Genomic DNA, 22,771 nt, shown 5'->3' on the forward strand with positions numbered 1-22,771 from the left:
ACAAAGGGGATTCTGGCTGGAGGAAGATTTGGGCATCTGAGGGGATTAGGTGGAAGAGAGGGATCAATAAATCCTCTTAAATCCCCACCCCCTTTGGGGCTGGAAATCCAGCTCTGCCAAACGAGGCCTAAGGGGTGTGTTTTCCAGAAATGCTGTTACTAACTGTAGCGAGCTGCAGGAGAATCGCCTACACCCGCTACTAATGGTCTGCGAGCTCAAATGTGTTTTTATGCTTATTTTCCTTTCTTTATCAGTTTTTTTGGTTTTTTCTTGGCTTCTTTTGTTTTCCTTTATTTTTTTTGTTTCCCTTTATGGTTCTTTTTTTACCTCAATCTACTTTTTTATTATTATTCCAAAATTAATGTTGTGTTTTTATTTTTATTTTTTGGAAAATATTTTTCCCTCACAAAAACAAACACAGATGGTCATATACACTCACCCCTATGTATGCACGCATGCACCCTCTATCCCTGTGAGCACCTTTGAGATACTTAGCCGACACTGAGATTGATGAAGTCACCATAGACGCTTCGTAGTTGACGGAAAAGTATCCTCCCATTGAATGAACATCGCCAGAATGTCTGAAATAAATCCAGAAAAATGTCAACAACAGTGTCAAGTGCAGAACCTCAACCCTGATTAGCTAGTTCCACTACAAGGAAACTAATCATCTGAGTCACACTCAGTTCGCAACACCTACGTATTTTAAAATACGTGTGAGCACTTCTAAAAGTGTGTGAAGTTTTTTAGAACTTACAAGAATATGTTTGTTAAGTTCTTTTATAACTATATATTTTGTCATGTCTTTTTAGGGTACATAACTTTTTACGTGAGTATACATATATATGATGGGAGAGTCAACCATTTGTAGGCAAGCTTGGTTAGCGGGACAGCAGAACACACGGCTTTTGCAATGGAGGAGCTATGTCTCGACCGCTACGGGACATAGCTCTGTCTCGCCACGGGCGAGCGCGCTATGGGCAATGCTACACTTACGTAAAATTTGTTACGTACCTTACGTAATAGCCAACGTGGACAAGTGGGATTGGACTAAAGAGGATTGAGGGGCCCACTCCCCTGAAAATCAGGGGGGGGGGGGGGGGGGGAAGGTTACGTTACTTTACGAAGCTTCCTTTGTAGATGGAGCATTATCGGCGCGCTATTAAGCAGACCATCTACTGTAGCTGTGGCGCGCGAGTTTTATCCCTCTGGTTTTTCTTATTGGTTTTCTCACTGTATGTAGCATTTTTTTGCTTTTTGGTTTTTATTCTGTTTTTATTTTTCTTTTTATTATTTCTTTTTTCAGTTTTCTTCGTTTCTTCTCAGTTTTCATCAGTTTCTCAATGGTTTTGTATTTGGTTTTCCTTTTTAATGTTTTTTAAAACATGTATACATTTCCCTACACATTGTACAATGTTCTTTTACATCAGGAACATTATTTTAAACATTTTTAAAAAATTCGAATACATGACTAACATATTTTTTTTCAATCACTTGTTTTGATGTCTATTTTCTCATACATATTGTACATTTTGGGTATACATCTAAAATATGTTTTATACATGTTTCACATTTTCTCCGCTGCATATTTTGAACTTTTGTGTATATGTTTTGAACATTTTGCAAATACATGTTGAAACATGTTTTTGAATGGTACAAAAAGGGCTTTTAAACTATGATAACATTTTTTACATTTTCATAAACATTTCTAAAAATGTCATGAACATATTTTTGCAACACTTAGCAGTTTATCAACAATACATACATTTTTCGAATGGTACGATTTTTCTATTACACGATTTTTTTACTTGTATAAACATTTTTTTAAAATATCACGGTCTTACATTTTTTTGGTATGGTACAATCATTTCCTGTAAGTTGACCAAACATTATTTTGCACTGGATGAACATTTTTAAAATGTGCAATGAACTCTTTAACCATTTAATTAGATTTTTTTGAAATATATGTATTTACTATTTTTTGAGATATAGACAAAATAGAAACGGAAAAAAGACGCGTGATCATCGTGGCATCGGCCTGACGAATAGCTACTCGGCCAGACCACAACCGCCTACTGTAGCAAAATTTGTTCGTATTTTCAATGTTTCCAAATTTTTAAAGTTCGCGTCTCAAAATGTTTACTTTTTTCAAAACTGTTTGCGTTTTAAAAAACACCGCTATTGTTAGCCCTCGCTACAGAATCTCTACAGCCCCACGCTAATGGGCCAGCGGCCCAGCCAGGCTACCAGTATGTGCAGGGTCAGGGTGAGGGGGCAGCTACGGTGGCACTGACACAACATGACGGGAGGTCCTATGTGACGCGTTCTGCGTCAGGATGCTGGGGTTTCGAATAGGGAACACAGGGGACAGCTAATCTGGGCTGGCCCATTCTTGGCTGCCGCGATTAAAATGAACAAAAATTTACGCCACAGGTGGGAACCCAACCCGAGACCTGCATCAGGAAAGCTAAAGCTGCTAGCCTATGCAACACGGTTACTTTCGTGCAAATATAATAAGGCGATCATTAAAGAAACAAACAACAACAGCAAAACTTAAAGAACAACACCCAAAAGAGTGTGCGTGAGTACGATCAAACACACGATCTATAGTGAGTGAACCACGCCCCTACCCACCGCAATATGTAAATTTTGTTGTCTAAATCTGGAAGCTCAGTTTACATAAACTATAGGCAGCGAATGATTTAATTTTTTTTGGAAATATAAACAGAATTTTGCTTTTACACATAAGTCAATACTTTTAGAAAATCGAACAAAATTGGTAAAGACTCAACCATTTTTTTGGGAATCTCAAAAAAAATTGAAAAAGAAGGAACAAAATTGAAAACAACTACATTTTTTGAAACTATGAATAACTTTTTGAAAATGTGAACATTTTCCGCAAAATAGGAACAAAAAAGGGTAACCCAAAAATTTTATGAAATTCCCCAAACATTTTTTAGCTTGTGAAAAAATTATAGAAATATGAGCATTTTTGAATTAGAGAACAAATTTTGAAAACATGAACATTTTTTTAAAAACACAAACATTTTATGAAATTGCGCAAACATTTTTTCATTTCCGAATACATTTTTAGAAAATAATTATTTTTGAATTTATGTACAATTTTTAAAAACAGGAACATTTTTTGTAATTCACGAACATTTTTCTTGAATTTGTGAACAAAACTTCAAACTTTAATTTTCTGGAATATTTATCTTTCTTTGAAGAACATTTTTTGAAAATAAGTGAACAAATTCGGGAATGCTAAACGTTTTTGAAATTTCTGACCAAAATATGAAAACAGAAACATCTTTTATGGAAAAATGATTTTTAAAAAATTTATGAACATTTCTTGAAAAAGCAAGAATAAACTCAAAAATAAAAATGAGAAATGAAAGAAAAGAAAAAAATCAGAAAAAAGGAAAAGGAGTGAAAGGAAGGAAAGAAGAAAACAAAAAAGATAGAGGAAAAACAAGGGCGGAAACGGCTTGGAAACCTTCTAGAAAGTTCCGCACTAGAAAAACCCAACTGCGAACCACATAGAAGGTTCCCAAAACCGTAATCGCTGAACCCTCCGGCACATGCCGAGTGATCTTCAATCTCCCTGTGCGTCGCCTCGACAACTTGCTGCAATGATCGGCAAATAGGGATTTCCCAACACGACCATCGTCAATGCCGTGCGGAGCTCCTATTCCGCGTGTTTCTGCGCTCGTAAAGGGAAACAACGCTCACATACGCCCCTTCAATGTAGTAGGTCACTTGGCGCTTCATCCCCCTGATTGCTGGTTGACTTGTCTAAAAAAAGTTGTTGGTTGACCTTGACAACAAGCTTGGACCACTGGCCAAGTTTTTTTTTTAGGATTGATAGACCTTTATTAGTTGCAAATGTTTTGAAGAATACAAATAATTTCTGGTCTATCAATGAGCCACACATGCCGCCACTGAGGTAATGTAGTCGATGTAAAGCACATTAAGGAGGCATATTTGGGATCTTCTGCTGCTATCATTCATGAGATAAGGAGGCGTATCCAGGTGTTTGCTTCAGCTCAAGTAGACCACTGGCCAAGTTGTTGATTGTTGACTTATACATAAAATTTCACAAAAGTTCATGAAAAAAGTTCATAAAATTCCAAAAAAAAGTTACAAAGTTCAAAAAAATGTACATAAATTTGGAATTTTCCACCAATTTTGAAGAAAAAGTTCATCGATTTTGAAAAAACGTTTCATTGTATTTGAAAAAATCATCAAATTTCAAAAAAGTTCATCAACTCTGAAAAAAGCTTATCGGTTTTGCCAAAAAAATCATCGATTTTGAGAAACTTCATCAAATTTGAAAAAGTTCATCAGATTTGGAAAAAATTCGATCGATTTGGAAAGAAAATTTCAATGAATTTGAAAAATAAGTGCATCAAAATTTCAAAAAAGTGCAACAACTTTAAAATTTTTAATCAAATTTGAAACATTTTTGTGAATTTTGAAAAAACTAAAATAAATAATAAAAAGGAACAAAGATGAAAGAAAAGAAAACAGAGAAAGAGTGAGAAAACCAAAACAAAAACCGGTCCAGAAAAAGTCCACCACGAAAATCGGTCCAGAAATACATTATCACAATATGTGGTCTGTGTGGTTGGTTTCTGTCTGGTTGGCTAGTTAGAATTAAGATGGAGGTCGCGAGGTCGAATCTCTCCGACGTATTAAACCAGAAAAAAAAAAGAGGGAATGGGCCGGCGCCTGAAACACTAAATAGAAAATGCCAACACCATGCTGCTGCTGAGCCGATGCTATTTGTCGGCCGTGGCTTAAGCGCAGCAACGAATAGGCTGGCCCAAGTGTCCTTCCTTCGCTGTTTGTTTTCTTTTTTTTCTGTTTTCATTTTTCTATTTTTCCTTCTGATCCGGTTTTTCTTTCTATTTTTCTCTTTTTCCAGCTTATATTTTTCATTTCATTTCATTTCTTTTTTTCCTTTTTGACTTTTTTCACTTTTCCATTTTTATACCTTCTGTAATGTATGGTGAATGTTTTTTAACCATACAATGAACTTATTTAGTCTATGGTGAACATTTCACATATACAGACTGGACATTTTTTATGATATACGATGAAGTTTTTGTTGTATACATTGAACTTTTTTTAATGAAAATTGAATAGTTTGTAATACACAGTGAACTATTTTTTAATATACACTAAACTTTGTTTATTATATACAATGAACATCTTTGTTGTATGCATCTAAAAAATTAATATATGATGAACATTTTAATAGTATACATCAAACATTTTTTAATACAAATTGAATAGTTTTTTACTACACGGTATATACACTGAACTTTTTTATAAACACATGTTGATTTTTTTATAAAATATATGTTTCCATTTTTAGTAGGGATTTGAATATCTAACTCCTAGAAAATAACAAGATGCTTTCTTTTCAAAAAGAGACTAAAAATCGAAGAGGAAAAAGGAAAAACAACTCGTGGGAAGAATGGGTCGATTATGGTGTCCTACATAGGGGGGTGGTAATCACGACAGCCCCCAAGCATGGGCTGGGCCATACCTGCTAGGCTCCACGGCGTACTCAAGATGGAATCGTGAGAAGACTTGAGGCATGCTCCAAGACAAGATGTGATCATCGACATGTTTATCCTCCGATGTAACCGACCTAGGTATAACCCTAGGTACCCCTCGTGTATATTTGCCGAGGGGTTTAGACCATAGAGCTAGATTCATTCACACATGTGATCTCAAGGTAGATCAACATGTACTTCGTATCCCATCCATAATCAATACAATAAAAACAGGACATAGGATTTTATCTCTTCGAGAGGGCCCGAACCTTGATAAATATTGCCTCTTCTGTTGGGAAATGTAGTAGAAAACAAAAAAAAATCGCCCTACGATCAACCTGGAACACTATGAAGATACGATGAACGGTTAGGTTCAGATCATTACCGACTCCGAGTTGCAGCGGAAGTAGACGAGTCCGCATAGATCGTACTTGGAGTCCCTCGAACCATAGATGAACAATCCCGCGAACCGCCCACGAATAGTCCCTCGAACATAAGACCGAAAGCACGACCTCTCTAGAGTTGCAAGCGTACGGTCTTCACCATCCGGCAGCGCTTCGCCGTCCAAAGCTAATCGCCGCCGGAGAATTAGACGAAGGAGATTAGAACCACCCTGGGCTTCATAGTATGAGGATTAGAGAATCGAGATCAAGCTCTAATTGATCAACTAGGATCAACTAGAACTAGAGAACAAGAGGAGGTTCCAAAACTTGTGTCTAAAAGTGCCAAAAGCCTCTCTTAAATATAGGTTGGAGGGGAGATGGAGGGGCGCCACAAGGAGGGATAGGACTCCCCTCCTTGGCCGGCCAAGAGGAGGGGAGTTCCCCCTCCAATTCGGCCTCGCCTCCCTTCCCAAGTGGGAAGGAGGGTGCCACCTCCACTTGGGCCCAAGTGGCCCAAGTAGCGTTCCACCACTTGGTCTTTTAAGATCCGTTGATATTAAATTAAATATAAAAGCCTCCTAACTATTACTAGATACTTTTATTATTAATTTAACATCTCCGAAAACATTTTCCACATATATATTATTTATCGGTGATACCCAGTATTGCCCGATAAACTCCAAAACCCTTCCTATGACCCCGAAATGCTCCGGTTCCTCTCGAAACTATTTCAATTATTAACGAAACGATTTCACAAATAAATACTCGATACTCCCGTCCTAGTAGCACTCAGCAAATCATGATTACCTTAAGCTTGTGACCCTGTAGGTTCGGTAAAACATAGACATGAACGAAACCCCTTCGTTCAATGACCGATAGCGGAACCATAGATGTCCATATCGATCCCTATGATTACACGAATGACATTCGAGTGAACCTTTGATTATCATGTGATGTTACCTTTGATTCATGATACTTTACAGAACCCGAGGAGTGTCGGTATCCTCTCGAGCCATCCACATACGCACTATACCGTTATCCACGTTACCGGTTTTGTTCTTCTTTCTCGTTGAAGTGTTCCGGCATCCTTGTGACATAGTCACTTGTGTCTGGCTAGACGATGATTGATGTCGTCACATCGAGAGGGCCCTAAGAATATCTCTTCATCGTCGGAGGAGCAAATTCCACTATTAAGCTACCTAGTCTCTTATCAAACTTTCCGAGGAACGTGTAAGTTGTCGTTATGATCACCATTTTACAGATGATGTTTGAGCAAGCACAAAGTCCACCGTACGGTAAGAAGTGAATACGATACTCTCATGGTCTAAGGAACTAAAACACATGTTAACACTCTATGTTATACAATTGATTTCATGCGATATTATCTCAAAGTATAACAAACAACTTTGGTCGATTCAATATGATCATTCTACCAACGTCATCTCTCAAAGTTGTTTTAGGACTATCATTACACCTAACGATTTCCTAAAATCCGGAAAACATGATCACAAACAACACTTGAGCTAGTCTTAGAGGCAAGACTAGGAATCTTATTTTGCCATTTATAATTCCACACGTGCATATGAGTTTTCCACTAAATTTCATATTCTAGGATCATAACAGTTATAGCATAGAATATATACTCTTAATTTTGAACATGGAAATATAATACTACAATATTATTGCCTCTAGTGCATATTTCCAACATCTTTTTTGTCTGTTACCATCTGGCTAAGATCACCAGCTTGGGACTCCCTACCCGAGATCTGCCGGATTTAGCTCTGTCATTGCTGGCCCATGTAGGTCCCTCTATGTGGTCAAGATGGCACGATGGATCACCTTTGGCTCGACGACAGGATTGACTGTGGGAGGAATTTCTTCCCCGGACAACTTTTTGTCTTTGGTATGGTCACACTTTACGCCGATTCGACTGGCCACCTCGGCCAAATCAAAAACTTTGCTCCAAGGCATACCATCAGGTTTGGAAACCTGGAGTATGTTGCGGATGCCCGCGGCGAGCTTGCGTTTTCGGGCTAGGTGTCAGACCAGGCTGAATACCACGCTAACGCCTCCATGCCGATCTCAGATTCAACCTCGGATCAGGACCACAACGCGAATTACACCTCGTATCTAGCTTCGAGCCCAAAGCCGAGCATTACCCCGGCGGATCAAACTGGCCGTCTAAAGTCGCGAAGCGACGTCGGTGAGTTGGCAAGGTATTATGCATGGCCTGGATATGCTAAAAAAGGGGGTCATCTGGAGAGTGGTTGATGGCCAAAATGTTAATATCTAGAGAGATAACTGGCTACCTAGAAATCCAGGCCTAAAAGTTATAGCCAAAAAGAATTGAACTAGACTAAAATGGGTCTCTGAATTATTCATGAGCGGGACAAGATGATGGGATAAAAATTTGATTGGGCACTTGTTCTATCACCATGATGCCGAGGAGACCCTAAAGTTAGGCAGAATTGACAAATTTGACCTCAAAGCGAAAGTATTTCACAAACTAAACTATTTTTGAAAATATTTCACACCGCTGACCCTTTTGTGCAGCTCCCAACAGTAACGCGCTGCACTCTACTGTGCAACTTCTTACAGCTAGGCGCTGCACAGTGTAGTGCAACTCCTTACAGTTAGGCACTACACAGTGTGGCGCCTATGTGTTAGGCGCTGCATAATAAAGTGTAGCTGGGTGAAATACTTTCAAACATAGTTTAGTTTGTGAAATAGTTTCGCCCTGAGGTCAAATTTATGTCTTTTGCCCTAAAGTTACGTATTTAGTCTGTGGGAGAGGGGGGTCTAATTGCTTGCCACTTTGAGAAAAATGGTATGTTCTCTGTTAAAAGTATGTACAGACTGGCCTTAAACCTAAAAGATTGCAAGGGCGACACAGGAATGTCCAGTAGTGCCGTTAATGAGGAAAGAAGGTTGTGAGATGTTATTTGGAAGGCCAACGTTTCGCAAAGAATAAGAATTTTGCCTCGCGAGCTACGTCCAACAGTTTGGCGGTCCAGGTAAGTAGAGTATCTCATCACCAAACGGTGTCAGGTTTGTGCTCTATATGTGGTGTTGAGGATGAACGTATTTTCCATGCCCTTGTGACTTGTCCTAAGGCGCGTGCTTTCTGTTTCGCCACGGGGGAAGTGTCGAATATCCCAGGCGAGGAGTTTTTCAGATTTATGGGGCTGGACTGGCTTCTTATTCTGCTTGACCATCTGGGGACACCGCGAGCAATTTTTATTCATATTCTGGAGAGCTTGGCATATGAGAAATAATTTGATTTTTGGAGGGGGGGGGGGGGAATCTTTGTCCACCTCTGTTATTTTTTTGTGGAAAATTATTGAAAAACCTTCTCGTCAGCTAACACCTATGTGCAGGTCGACTTAAGCAACAAAGGCAAGCGGATGATAGATAATTGGAGGTACATTATTCCGCCCGTGAATGGTCGTGCTCTTTGGAAGCCTCCGGATCCTGAGTATATTATGATAAACATTGATGCTAGTTTTGTGGACAACATGAGATAGTGTTTGGGTTGTCGCTAGAAATCATCTTGGTGAGGTCTTGGTTTGTTCATGGGATTTTATCCGTTCGTATACCTGTGTGGATGAACCGGAACTCCGTGTGTGCCACGCCGGATTATACATTGGTATTGCACTTCACAAACCAATTATGTTAGAAATTGACTGCTCATTTGTTGCATCTTTTCTGGCAAAAGAATCAATTGACATGTCTCCTCTTGTGGATCTGAAAAAAGGAGTCGTTGAGCATCTCAAAGTCTATTGAGGATTTCAAGATCATGAAGATTGATAGGCAGGCTAATAGGATGGAGCATTAGATTGTGAAATTTAGTTCTGATAGCAGGTCTGAGGGGCGTTCTGTAATAGTGTTTCGCTGGGCGTGACAAACTATGTAATCAATAATTGTAAGAATCTTGTTAGTTAATTAATTTATGGGTGGAGTTTTTTTAAAGGAGAAACATATTGTCGTCATGCTATTTCTTGATGTGTAAGGCCATATCCAACACAATGCGTCTGCTTAGACGCTTCAGAAAAACAAAAATGGAAATTTTATACGTAAGAGTCTGTCTAGAGTCTCACGGTCTCACCCTACACTGTTGGAGCTAAGTGCTTGCCCACCACGTTTTAGATGCCCCATCTTCAGCCGCGCCCCCAACACCCCCCCCCCTCCCCGCTGGCGACTTTTTCCGCACCGGCGCCGAAAAAACGCCCCAGTCGCGCCTCCAGGACACTGAAATCCGCCGGCTCGGCCTGTTTTTGGCCCGGCGATCGCAGGCCGAACCCGGCGCACTGGGGGCGCTCGGGGGCTCCGGCGCAAGAGAAAAGCACGTCTGGCCCACACCGTTAGGCAAAAAGTCAAGCATATCTTCCAGATTCGCCTCCCACCCCCGCGCGCTCGGCCGCCAACCGGCTGATCCCGGCGCCACCCACCGCCCATCACCGCTTGATTGCCCATTCCCCGCCGGAAAAAGAGCAGAGGTTTCGCCGAGGCAGCCTCTCCACCACCGGCTCGGCGATATTTCCGGCGTTCCGGCCGCGGAGGGGCAGTGTAGCGGCCGGTGCGCGCCCACCGCGCCTGCAAGGTGTTTGGCGATTTGCCTGCCTCGGCAATGGACTCGGACGACGAGGAGGCGCCCGCCGCGCTGCTGGAGGAGGAAGCCGAGGCCGACGTCCAGGAAGAGGAACATCTCATGGTCCTTGCCGCCCTCGCCAGCCTGCTGGCGAGCAATGAAAAACTGCGGCGAGATGGCTCGGCGCCAGGGCGGATCAAAGAAAAGAACCGGCATCGTCTTGAAGGCTACTGCATGCTCTACTCTGACTACTTCGCGAACGCTCCACTGCACGGTGACAAAGTATTTCGGCGCCGTTATTGGATGAGCCGAAAGCTTTTCCTCAGGATTGTGAATTCCATCCGGGAGTTCGACAGCTACTTCAAGTGCAAGAAGGATTGCACCGGCAAACTTGGATTCACCTCAATCCAGAAGTGCACGACAGCGATGAAGATGCTTGCATACGGAGCTCCCGATGATTCACTCGACGACTATGGGCGCATGGCCGAGTCCACCACCATTGAGTGTTTCTACAAGTTCTGTCGGGCAGTGGTGGCAGTGTTTGGACCACAATACTTGCGAACACCCAATGCGAAAGACACTGCTCGGATCCTAACATAGAATGCAGCAAGAGGATTTCCTGGGATGCTTGGAAGCATCGACTGCATGCATTGAAAATGGAAGAACTGCCCATTTGCTTGGCAGGTGATGTACAAAGGCGCCAAAGGCGGTTGCAGTGTGGTACTTGAGGCGGTGGCCACACAGGGCCTCTGAATTTGGCACTCCTTCTTTGGTATGCCAGGAACTCACAATGACATCAACGTGCTGCAGTGCTCCCCTGTCTTTGCCAAGCTTGTTGAACGTCATTCTCCTCCGGTGAATTTCGAGGTCAATGGGCGGCACTACAACAAGGGGTACTACCTAGCTGATGGCATCTATCCGAGACGGTCGATATTTGTGAAGACTATCTCAATCGCAGCAGGATCTGGTGGAGCACCTATGGAGGATCAAGGGCGACGCCTAGCTCGACGTGTGATGAAATATGAGTTTTTATTTGTTAAACTATATAATTTGTATTGAATTATTTGTTGTTGCACTATTTTGTTGAACTATTTGATTTTGTGTGATGAATTATGTGATAAAACATTATTTATGTTGAGAATTCAACGCCGAACCACGCCGAATATGGGCCGTTTCTCGCTAAGATCGGGCCATTTTTGCCGAAAGTGGGCCGAAAAGCGGCCATGATGCCAGCGCCGATTCTACCGCCGCCTCACCCCTAGGCGGCGATTTTTATGCCGGGGGGGGGGGGGGGGGGGGGGCAACGGTTGGAGATGCTCTAGCTATATGAACGTGCGCAGTTTTTACTAAATGGAAAGTTAATGGAGTAAACATACTCCACTAAATTTTACTCGGCCGGATTCTAATAGGGGATCGGTTAGAGTTGTCCTAACCATATGCACGCGCGGAGTTTTTCATGTTTACGGCACTTTACAGAGATCCGGAGGTTCAGTTTGCTACTTGATGGTAAGTGGATGAGAAGATGGGTAAAATCCGAGCGACCAACCACCAAACAAAGATGCGGCGTCGCCGTCGGCAGAGTCCAATCCAACTATCCAATCGAGCGCCTCGGCCTGGTCGTGGATGAGAAGGCGCTGGCGTGGTAATCTGCATCTGCGCCCCCATTGGTGCAAACCCACCTGGCTCAAGATCACAGCGTACGGCGTGCCGCGCGCACAGACGTTTTCCCGCATCGAGCTGGACAACGTACAGAAAGGAACAGAGCAGGGGGAAGACGCCAGAACAGAACGATCGAGAAGAAGCTGGGTTTTCTCTAGTCTAGGGGAAGAAGCGAGTTACCCATCATAGCTCACATCCGTCGGTTGCTTTCGCTTCGGCTGCTCCGATTGGATAATTGGGCACGTTTCCCTTTCATCAATCAAAGCTGAAATATCTCGGTCGGGCCACAAGCATAGCACGTCTTTCATCGAAATTATTCAGCCTTTTTAATTCTTTCTTTTTATAATATAAACAACAAAACGATAAATATATTACTCCCTCGTTCCATAATTCTTGTCATGATTTGATTATGGCTTGCGTGGCAACACAATGACGAGAACCCATCGAGACATTTACAATGCGCACATCCAAATTATTTTGATAAGAATACATATAAATGTGAAAAGGTCGAATCAAGCAACCAAAATGCTTATGGTTTTAGACCTCCCGTGACACGGACGCTTACTTGTTTTTCCAAAATCAAAATCGATCATGTGGGCTGCTGGATACATCTTTCTTTTTCTACATCAATCATGTTGTTCTCTCAATCCAGCCTTGCCTCCATTGATGTCCCGCAATCATGTCTTCACCACCTCCATCTCATCATGTTCGATGGTTGTCGAAGGCTTCGCTGCCCATCGCTGGCGGCTTCTCCCGCTACCTCAGTTACTCATGCAAGATCTTCTTCGTTACCGCCTTGGTGCATCCACCTCGTACTAGTTGGTGGACATGCGAGGTTGAAGTTGGCACGGCTTTACTGAAAAGAAAGGCAGCCACCTACGCTCACTAGTAGGAAAAGGGGCTTTTACCCCGGTTTGTAAGGGCCTTTTGTCCCGGTTTTCGAACCGAGACTAAAGGGTCGTTACTAAAGCCCTAACCCTTTAGTCCCGGTTCTTACACGAACCGGGACAGAAGGTCCTCCACGTGGCCGCTGCTGCCAGCCCAGGCAGGGGGGCCTTTGGTCCCGGTTGGTGCCACAAATCGGGACCAATAGGCACGGCCTTTTGTCCCGGTTGGTGTCACCAACCGGGACCAATAGGCATCCACGCGTCAGCATTTCAGGGGTTGGGGGGTTTTGGGGGTTAATTTAGGTGTTTCATATATTGTGTTAGCTAGCTAATTAATAGAGAGAAGTGTCATCTCTTATCTCCGTGCTTGGTCGACGCTACGTACTATATACGTATGGAGAGGACTAGACACGCTAGCTAGTAAGCAAATGAAGGAAACAGAAGATCGTCATGAACATATGCATACAGAGAGAAGTGATATCGACCACCTCTCCTTCTCCGAGAGATTGGTCGAACAACAAGTTCTCGTATATCTATCTGACACTACCGGCTACATATATACAATAATTATCTCTTACAATATAATCTCCTAATTAAATTGTAAGAACACAGGGTCCACATAGTATTCTCCGTTTTCAGTGATCACGTGGTCAAGGAAGAATGCCGCCAATTCCTCTTGAATTGCTCGCATACGATCTGGTGCTAGGAGTTCATCACGCATCCGAAAGATCTAATTTGAAGAAGGGGGTCCATACATATATATATGAATAAATAAAACTCGACACAAATGATGGTAATAAAATAAAATTGTGAATATTATTGCTTACGCACTTCATATTGTTCGTCGGAGTAGCCCCGCTCACAGGTCGTGTGGCGGATAGACTCGCAAACGCAGTATCCACAGAAATCATTCCCTTGTTCCTGCCACAACCACTTTACAAGAAATAGAGGTCAATCTAACTAATAAGCAAGCATGCTAAATGGTATTGATGAAACTAGCGCTTGAATCACTAGGAGATGTGCGGAACATGCTACTATAGTACTTACTTTCGGGTGTCTAAATTGCAGCTTCTTCGGCAGTCCCGGAGCTTTTGTGGTGAATTTTCTCCAAACCCTGCCAGACAAAGAAAGCAATTACTTGATATCAGGAAATGAACAAAGTTGCTGATATGGTGGATAATGATCGATTTAACTTACTTCTCGAGCATTTGAGTCATGTTCGCGTAGTCCTGGGGATCTTTTCGTCTCGAGTCTAAGACGGTTACTACTCCCTGCTCAAACTTAATCTCTAGGAGAATATAGTGGAAGTTGCGCATGCATGCATAAGTCATCAATTACATTACCATAACCTGGACTAATAAGGGAAACCGAATATGCACAAGACAGTAACACTCACTTGAAGTTGTAAGGAAAGAGTATTATATCTTTGTTTTGATTTAATACCAACGATCGTAGCAAGTTGGCCTCGGCTTCTTTGGCATGTTTTTCTACCGTGTACATATCAAAACAATGAATGCATCAATTAGCTAGTCAGCACAGGCTTAACTAATATATTTACCTGGCCGGACTCTGTTCGGTCACCGGAGCCGTCACCACGGGCTCCTTCTTGCACCAGCATTGGGTCACCGGAGCCATCATAATCATGTCTTTCCTCCTCCACTCTTCGATCACCGTAGCCTGCTTCTTCACCCTGTTCTTCCAGACCATCATTGTCGTTAAGATACGACAAGATATCACCTCCGGCTAAGATTATGTCCCCCAACACCTCTTCTGCTTGCTCGTCTCGTCCGTGCTCCATTGTTTCTGCAAATATTACAACATGGCAATTATAACACAAACATGACAGCAGGTGGATATATTAGTGCAAACATAGATCTAGCTTATTCCGGGTTTGGGGTGGCCTCGGCAACGCTTCAAGGGTAGGGGCGCGGCGGGAGGGGGTAGGAGACCGACATCGTTTTTTTCTAGGGTTTGGGTGTCCTCGAGAGTTTTGGTCGACCCCCCCCCCCCCCCCCCACGTGTTGAAGTTATCGGGAGGGTTATATCAACAACGACGACATACGTACATGGGAAAATAATATTATCGGGGAGAGGGTATATCGACCCCCCCTCGTGTTGAAGTTATCGGGAGAGGGGTATATGCACAAGACAGTAACACTCACTTGAACTTATATAGCAAAGCCTTTATTCCTTTCTTCTTCTCCTCTTCTTTTTCTTCTTTTTTCCTCTTCTTATTTATTTCTCCTCTTCTTCCTCTCCTCTTCTTCTCCTTTCTTCCTCTTCTTATTTTTCTTTTTCCTCTCATTCATAAAAAAATGTTCAAATAGAAAATTTCGAAAAAAGTAAAGGTTTTGCCTAATGCATTGTTCATATGAATATACAAACATTTGCATATTCTACAATAATTAATATCACCAAAAAAATCTATGAACAGAAAAAATCCTAACTTTTCTAAAAATCTATCTGTTGCATATATACATGAACATATATATACACAAAGAACATATATACATACATATATACATTTTTATAAAAATGCAAAAAAAAGATCTAAAAAAGGACATATAAACAGATATACACACATACATATACTCATACATATACATATAATCAGGAAAAAACATCATATATATGTGCAGAAAAAACAGGGAGGAAGGGGGCAGTGCCGGCCCTGACCAAAGGATGAGAGGTGCGGCGTGGTCGGGGTAGGGGCAGAGGCACGACGCGCGTCGGGGTAGAGGCGACGGCGGCGTGGTCGGGGCAGGGGCAGAGGTGACGGCAGCGTGGTCGGGGCAGGGCGAGGCAGAGGCGACGGCGGCGTGGTCGGGGCAGCTGGGGCGACGACGACGTGGTCGGGGCTGGGGCGCGAGGCGTGGTCGGGGCGGGCCGCCGGCGGCGTGCTCGGGGAAGGGGCGGCTGCGCGTCGACGAGGCAGCAGAGGGCGGCGACGGCGTCGACGGGGCGAGCTCGGGCAGCCTGGCGGCGTCGTTAGGGCGGGGGAACTGATGCAGAGATGAATCTGAAAAACGCTGAGTGCTTTCTTATATACTGAGAGCATTGGTACCGGTTCGTGGCACCAACCAGGACCAATGCCCCCCTTTAGTCCCGGTTGGTGCCACCAACCGGGACCAAAGGCCTCTTTTCAGCAGCACAAAGGGCGGGAAGCGGCGGCCTTTGGTCCCGGTTGGTGGCACCAACCGGGACTAAAGGCCCCCATTTAGTCCCGGTTGGTGCCACGAACCGGGACTAAAGGTGTGCGCTGGCGCAGGAGCGGTGCGGGCAAGTTTAGTCCCACCTCGCTAGCCGAGGGGCGCCCGCACCAGTTTAAAAGCCCCGGCGCGGCTGCTGTCTCGAACTCCTCTCTATAGCAGGCTTCTGGGCCTAACTTTGGCGCGCTGCCCGTTGAGCCTTCTAGCCCTTCTGGGCTTGTATTTGCAAACCCTAGAGTTGGCAGGCCCAGCGGGCAGCGCCCCAACAATTTTTTATATAATTTTCTTCTATTTATTTCCGACTAATTTTTTTTGCTGTATTTAGTTTCTTTGTGAAAATAAAAAAAATTATATAGTTTTTTTTTCTTTTCTGCATTATTTATTTTCTGCTATTCATTTTGTAGTGATTTTCAATTTCACCGTCACCGGTTCGTGCCACCAACCGGGTCCAAAGTTCTTTATGAAAATTATTTTTGCTTTCAATGATTTTGAACAGAAAATACTTCGATAATTTTAGTTGCATCAATTTTATATAATTTTTGTTTCAATAATACTAGAGGTTGCTTATAATGTTTTGAACAGAAAATGCTTTGATAATTTTAGTTTCATAAATTTTATTTATGTTATTAAAGTTTATTTTATTTTGTTTCTACTTATATATTTTATTAAAGTTTATATTATTTTGTTTCTAATTACTTATTTATTTTATTTGTTATTTTTCATGCACCATTTTTCATGCATTTACTGATTATTTTGAGCTATAAGACCCTAAAATTGAAAAGCATTTTAAATGAACTCTGAAAAGGTTGAAAGTTGGCATGGTATCATCATTTCATCCACATATCATGTGCAAGAAAGTTGAGAGGGTTACGGCAAAAACTGGATGCACTTCGTGTACAAAACGGACAATCTCTTTCGAAGTATCAGGATTTCATACGGAAACTCGTCTGTTACAAAGGGATTTCATTTTTTAAAACTTATTTGAACTCCTGACTTTTTGTGTGTTCAAAATGCACCATTCAAAGCCACATCATCAATTTTCAACCCTTTCTGACTTCATTTGTTATTTTTTATGCATTTACTAATTATTTTGAGCTATAAGACCCTAAAATTGAAAAGCATTTCAAATAAACTCTGAAAAGGTTGAAAGTTGGCATGGTATCATCATTTCATCCACATAGCATGTGCAAGAAAGTTGAGAGGGTTACGGCAAAAACTAGATGCACTTCGTGTACAAAACGGACAATGGTATCATACTCGTCTGTTACAAAGTTGGCATGGTATCATCATAATAGTTGCGGGAGAAAGTCTTCACTTTTTCTTCGCTTGTGTCATTTGCTTATTGCGCCGTAACCATGGATAATCTTCATCGTTTATCAGGATGCTTGGGTCAGCCTTGACTTTGAAGGGAGGAATTTCATGAAACTTTTCATAATCTTTAGACATGTCTGTCTTGCCCTCCACTCCCACAATGTCCCTTTTTACTGAAAGAACTATGTGGCGCTTTGGCTCATCGTATGATGTATTCGCTTCCTTATCTTTTCTTTTTCTCGGTCTGGTAGACATGTCCTTCACATAGATAACCTGTGCCACATCATTGGCTAGGACGAACGGTTCGTCAGTGTACCCAAGATTGTTCAGATCCACTGTTGTCATTCCGTAGTGTGGGTCTACCTGTACCCCGCCTCCTGACAGATTGACCCATTTACACTTAAACAAAGGGACCTTAAAATCATGTCCGTAGTCAAGTTCCCATATGTCCATTATGTAACCATAATATGTGTCCTTTCCCCTCTCGGTTGCTGCATCAAAGCGGACACCGCTGTTTTGGTTGGTGCTCTTTTGATCTTGGGCGATCGTGTAAAGTGTATTCCCATTTATCTCGTATCCTTTGTAAATCAATACAGTCGAAGATGGTCCCCTGGACAACGAGTACAACTCATCACAAACAGTGGTGTCACTTCTGAGACGTGTTTCCAACCAACTGCTGAAAGTCCTGATGTGTTCACATGTAATCCAGTCGTCACACTGCTCCGGGTGTTTGGAGCGCAGACTGTTCTTGTGTTCATGACATACGGGGTCACCAAGGTAGAGTTCTGTAGAACTGTGTAGTGTGCTTGAGACCAAGAATATCCGTCCCTGCATATTATTGAGTCCCCTCCAAGCGTGCCTTTTCTAGTCAGTCTCCCCTCATACCGCGATTTAGGGAGACCTATCTTCTTAAGGCCAGGAATGAAGTCAACACAAAACCCAATGACATCCTCTGTTTGATGGCCCATGGAGATGCTTCCTTCTGGCCTAGCGCGGTTACGGACATATTTCTTTAGGACTCCCATGAACCTCTCAAAGGGGAACATATTGTATAGAAATACGGGCCCCACAATGACAATCTCGTCGACTAGATGAACTAGGACGTGCGTCATGATATTGAAGAAGGATGGTGGGAACACCAGCTCGAAACTGACAAGACATTGCGCCACATCACTCCTTAGCCTTGGTATGATTTCGGGATCGATCACCTTCTGAGAGATTGCATTGAGGAATGCACATAGCTTCACAATGGCTAATCGGACGTTTTCCGGTAGAAGCCCCCTCAATGCAACCGGAAGCAGTTGCGTCATAATCACGTGGCAGTCATGAGACTTTAGGTTCTGGAACTTTTTCTCTGGCATATTTATTATTCCCTTTATATTCGACGAGAAGCCAGTCGGGACCTTCATACTGAGCAGGCATTCAAAGAAGATTTCTTTCTCTTCTTTCGTAAGAGCGTAGCTGGCAGGACCTTCATACTGCTTCGGAGGCATGCCGTCTTTTTCGTGCAAACGTTGCAGGTCCTCCCGTGCCTCAGGTGTATCTTTTGTCTTCCCATACACGCCCAAGAAGCCTAGCAGGTTCACGCAAAGGTTCTTCGTCATGTGCATCACGTCGATTGAAGAGCGGACCTCTAGCTCTTTCCAGTAGGGTAGGTCCCAAAATATAGATTTCTTCTTCCACATGGGTGCGTGTCCCTCAGCGTCATTCGGAACAGCTAGTCCGTCGGGACCCTTTCCAAAGATTACGTGTAAATCATTGACCATAGCAAGTACGTGATCACCGGTACGCATGGCGGGCTTCTTCCGGTGATCTGCCTCGCCTTTGAAATGCTTGCCTTTCTTTCGACATTGATGGTTGGTCGGAAGAAATCAACGATGGCCCAGGTACACATTCTTCCTGCATTTGTCCAGGTATATACTTTCAGTGTCATCTAAACAGTGCGTGCATGCGTGGTATCCCTTATTTGTCTGTCCTGAAAGGTTACTGAGAGCGGGCCAATCATTGATGGTTACAAACAGCAACGCGTGCAGGTTAAATTCCTCCTATTTGTGCTCATCCCACGTACGTACACCGTTTCCATTCCACAGTTGTAAAAGTTCTTCAACTAATGGCCTTAGGTACACATCAATGTCGTTGCCGGGTTGCTTAGGGCCTTGGATGAGAACTGGCATCATAATGAACTTCCGCTTCATGCACATCCAAGGAGGAAGGTTATACACACATAGAGTCACGGGCCAGGTGTTGTGATTGCTGCTCTGCTCCCCGAAAGGATTAATGCCATCCGCGCTTAAACCAAACCATACGTTCCTTGGGTCAGCTGCAAACTCAGCCCAGTACTTTCTCTGGATTTTTCTCCACTGCGACCCGTCAGCGGGTGCTCTCAACTTCCCGTCTTTCTTACGGTCCTCACTGTGCCATCGCATCAACTTGGCATGCTCTTCGTTTCTGAACAGACGTTTCAACCGTGGTATTATAGGAGCATACCACATCACCTTCGCAGGAACCCTCTTCCTGGGGGGCTCGCCGTCAACATCACCAGGGTCATCTCGTCTGATCTTATACCGCAATGCACCACATACCGGGCATGCGTTCAGATCCTTGTACGCACCGCGGTAGAGGATGCAGTCATTAGGGCATGCATGTATCTTCTGCACCTCCAATCCTAGAGGGCATACGACCTTCTTTGCTGCGTATGTACTGTCGGGCAATTCGTTATCCTTTCGAAGCTTCTTCTTCAATATTTTCAATAGCTTCTCAAATCCTTTGTCAGGCACAGCATTCTCTGCCTTCCACTGCAGCAATTCCAGTACGGTACCGAGCTTTGTGTTGCCATCTTCGCAATTGGGGTACAACCCTTTTTTGTGATCCTTTAACATGCGATCGAACTTCAGCTTCTCCTTTTGACTTTCGCATTGCGTCCTTGCATCGACAATGACCCGGCGGAGATCATCATCATCGGGCACTGGTTCCTCTTGATCTTCAGCAGCTTCCCCCCTTGCAGCATCATTGGGCACATCGTCTGGTTCCTCTTGATCTTCAGCAGCTTCCCCCGTTGCAGCATCACCGTATTCAGGGGGCACATAGTTGTCATCGTCCTCTTCTTCTTCGCCGTCTTCCATCATAACCCCTATTTCTCCGTGCCTCGTCCAAACATTATAGTGTGGCATGAAACCCTTGTAAAGCAGGTGGGTGTGAAGGATTTTCCGGTCAGAGTAAGACTTCGTATTCCCACATATAGGGCATGGACAACACATAAAACCATTCTGCTTGTTTGCCTCAGCCACTTCGAGAAAATCATGCACGCCCTTAATGTACTCGGAGGTGTGTCTGTCACCGTACATCCATTGCCGGTTCATCTGCGTGCATTATATATAATTAAGTGTGTCAAAAACCATTACAGAACATCATGAATAGATAATTAAGTGACCAAATTAATAGAAATTCATCATCACATTAAAACCAAAGTACATACATAGTTCTCATCTAACAACATATATATAGCTCTCCAGAGCATCTAATTAATTAAACCATACATTGAAACTATGTAAAACATTTCAATGCGAAAACAAATGCGATCATAATCGCAACCAAGGTATCAATTGATCCAACGGCATAATGATACCAAGCCTCGGTATGAATGGCATATTTTCTAATCTTTCTAATCTTCAAGCGCATTGCATCCATCTTGATCTTGTGATCATCGACGACATCCGCAACATGCAACTCCAATATCATCTTCTCCTCCTCAATTTTTTTTATTTTTTCTTCAAGTAATTGTTTTCTTCTTCAACTAAATTTAACCTCTTGACAATAGGGTCGGTTAGAATTTCCGGTTCAACCACCTCCTAGATAAATAAAATCTATGTCACGTTGGTCGGCATATTTGTCATAAACAATAAATGAACCAAATAGTTATAAAAAGATAATATATACCACATCCGAATCATAGACAGGACGAGGGCCGACGGGGGCGGATACCAAAACCATCGCACTATGTAATAAGAAGGAATAATAAAAGTAACAAAATTAGACAAGTATCTATCTAAAGTAAGAATTTTTTTCTTTCAGAAAGAAGATAAGAACAAGAGGCTCACCACGGTGGTGTTGGCGACGAGATCGGAGCGGGCGATCGACGGCGGTGAAGACGGGGACGGGACGTGACGGACCGCTAAACCTAGACAAATCTCGGGGAAAATGGAGCTCGGAGGTCGAGTTTCGAGAGGAGAAAGATTAACTAGTGTGGCTCAGACATTTCATCGAACACCTCATGTGCATAGGAGGTGAGCTAGAGCACCCAAATGCCCTCCCCTCGCCGGCCAGAAAAAACAGAGCACCGTGGAGTGCTCTGCTGTGGCGATGGGGTATATATAGGCAACTCATTGGTCCCGGTTCGTGGCACCAACCGGGACTAAAGGCCTTTGGTCCCGGTTTGTGCCACGAACCGGGACCAATGCCCCCTTTAGTCCCGGTTGGTGGCACCAACCGGGACCAAAGTCCTTGTGCTGCCCCGCGTCAAAAGTTTAGTCCCACCTCGCTAGTTGAGAGAGCTCGAGAGTGGTTTATAAGCACTGCTGCGCCCACCCTCTCGAGCTCCTCTCAACTGCAGGCTTTCGGGCCTAACCGTTCTCTTTGCCTGTGGGGCCTACTGGGCCTTCTGCGAGCCTGAATCCTGGCCCATGGATGGGTTTCAAGTCGTATTGAGGCCTTGGTGGCCCAGTAGGTGGCATAATTTTTCCCCTGTTTTTTGTTTTCTCTTTTGCTTTATTTATTTTGTTTTGTTTCTACTTACAACAAAAAAATTATTTATTTTATTCCATTTTGTTTCTAATTACTTATGTATTTTACTTTACTTATTTTATTTTTATTTATTTTACTGCTGCTATTTTTATTTATTTTACTGTTGCTATTTTTATTTATTTTATTAAGGTTTATTTATTTTATTTACTATAGTTTATTTTATTTAATTTTATTAAGGTTTATTTATTTTTATTTAGTTTATTAAGGTTTATTTATTTTATTTACTATAAAAAATGAACATAGATGCGCCTATAGAGAAAATTCAACCTAAATTCATAATAAATTTCTATGAAATTCAAAGAAATTTACTCTGTATTTAGGTCAAATTCCCTGTATAAGGGCATCTATTTTCACTTTGAGAGGAGCTCAA

The sequence above is a fragment of the Aegilops tauschii genome, chromosome 5 (assembly GCF_002575655.3).
Source record: "Aegilops tauschii subsp. strangulata cultivar AL8/78 chromosome 5, Aet v6.0, whole genome shotgun sequence".
NCBI classification, from domain to species: Eukaryota; Viridiplantae; Streptophyta; class Magnoliopsida; order Poales; family Poaceae; genus Aegilops; species Aegilops tauschii.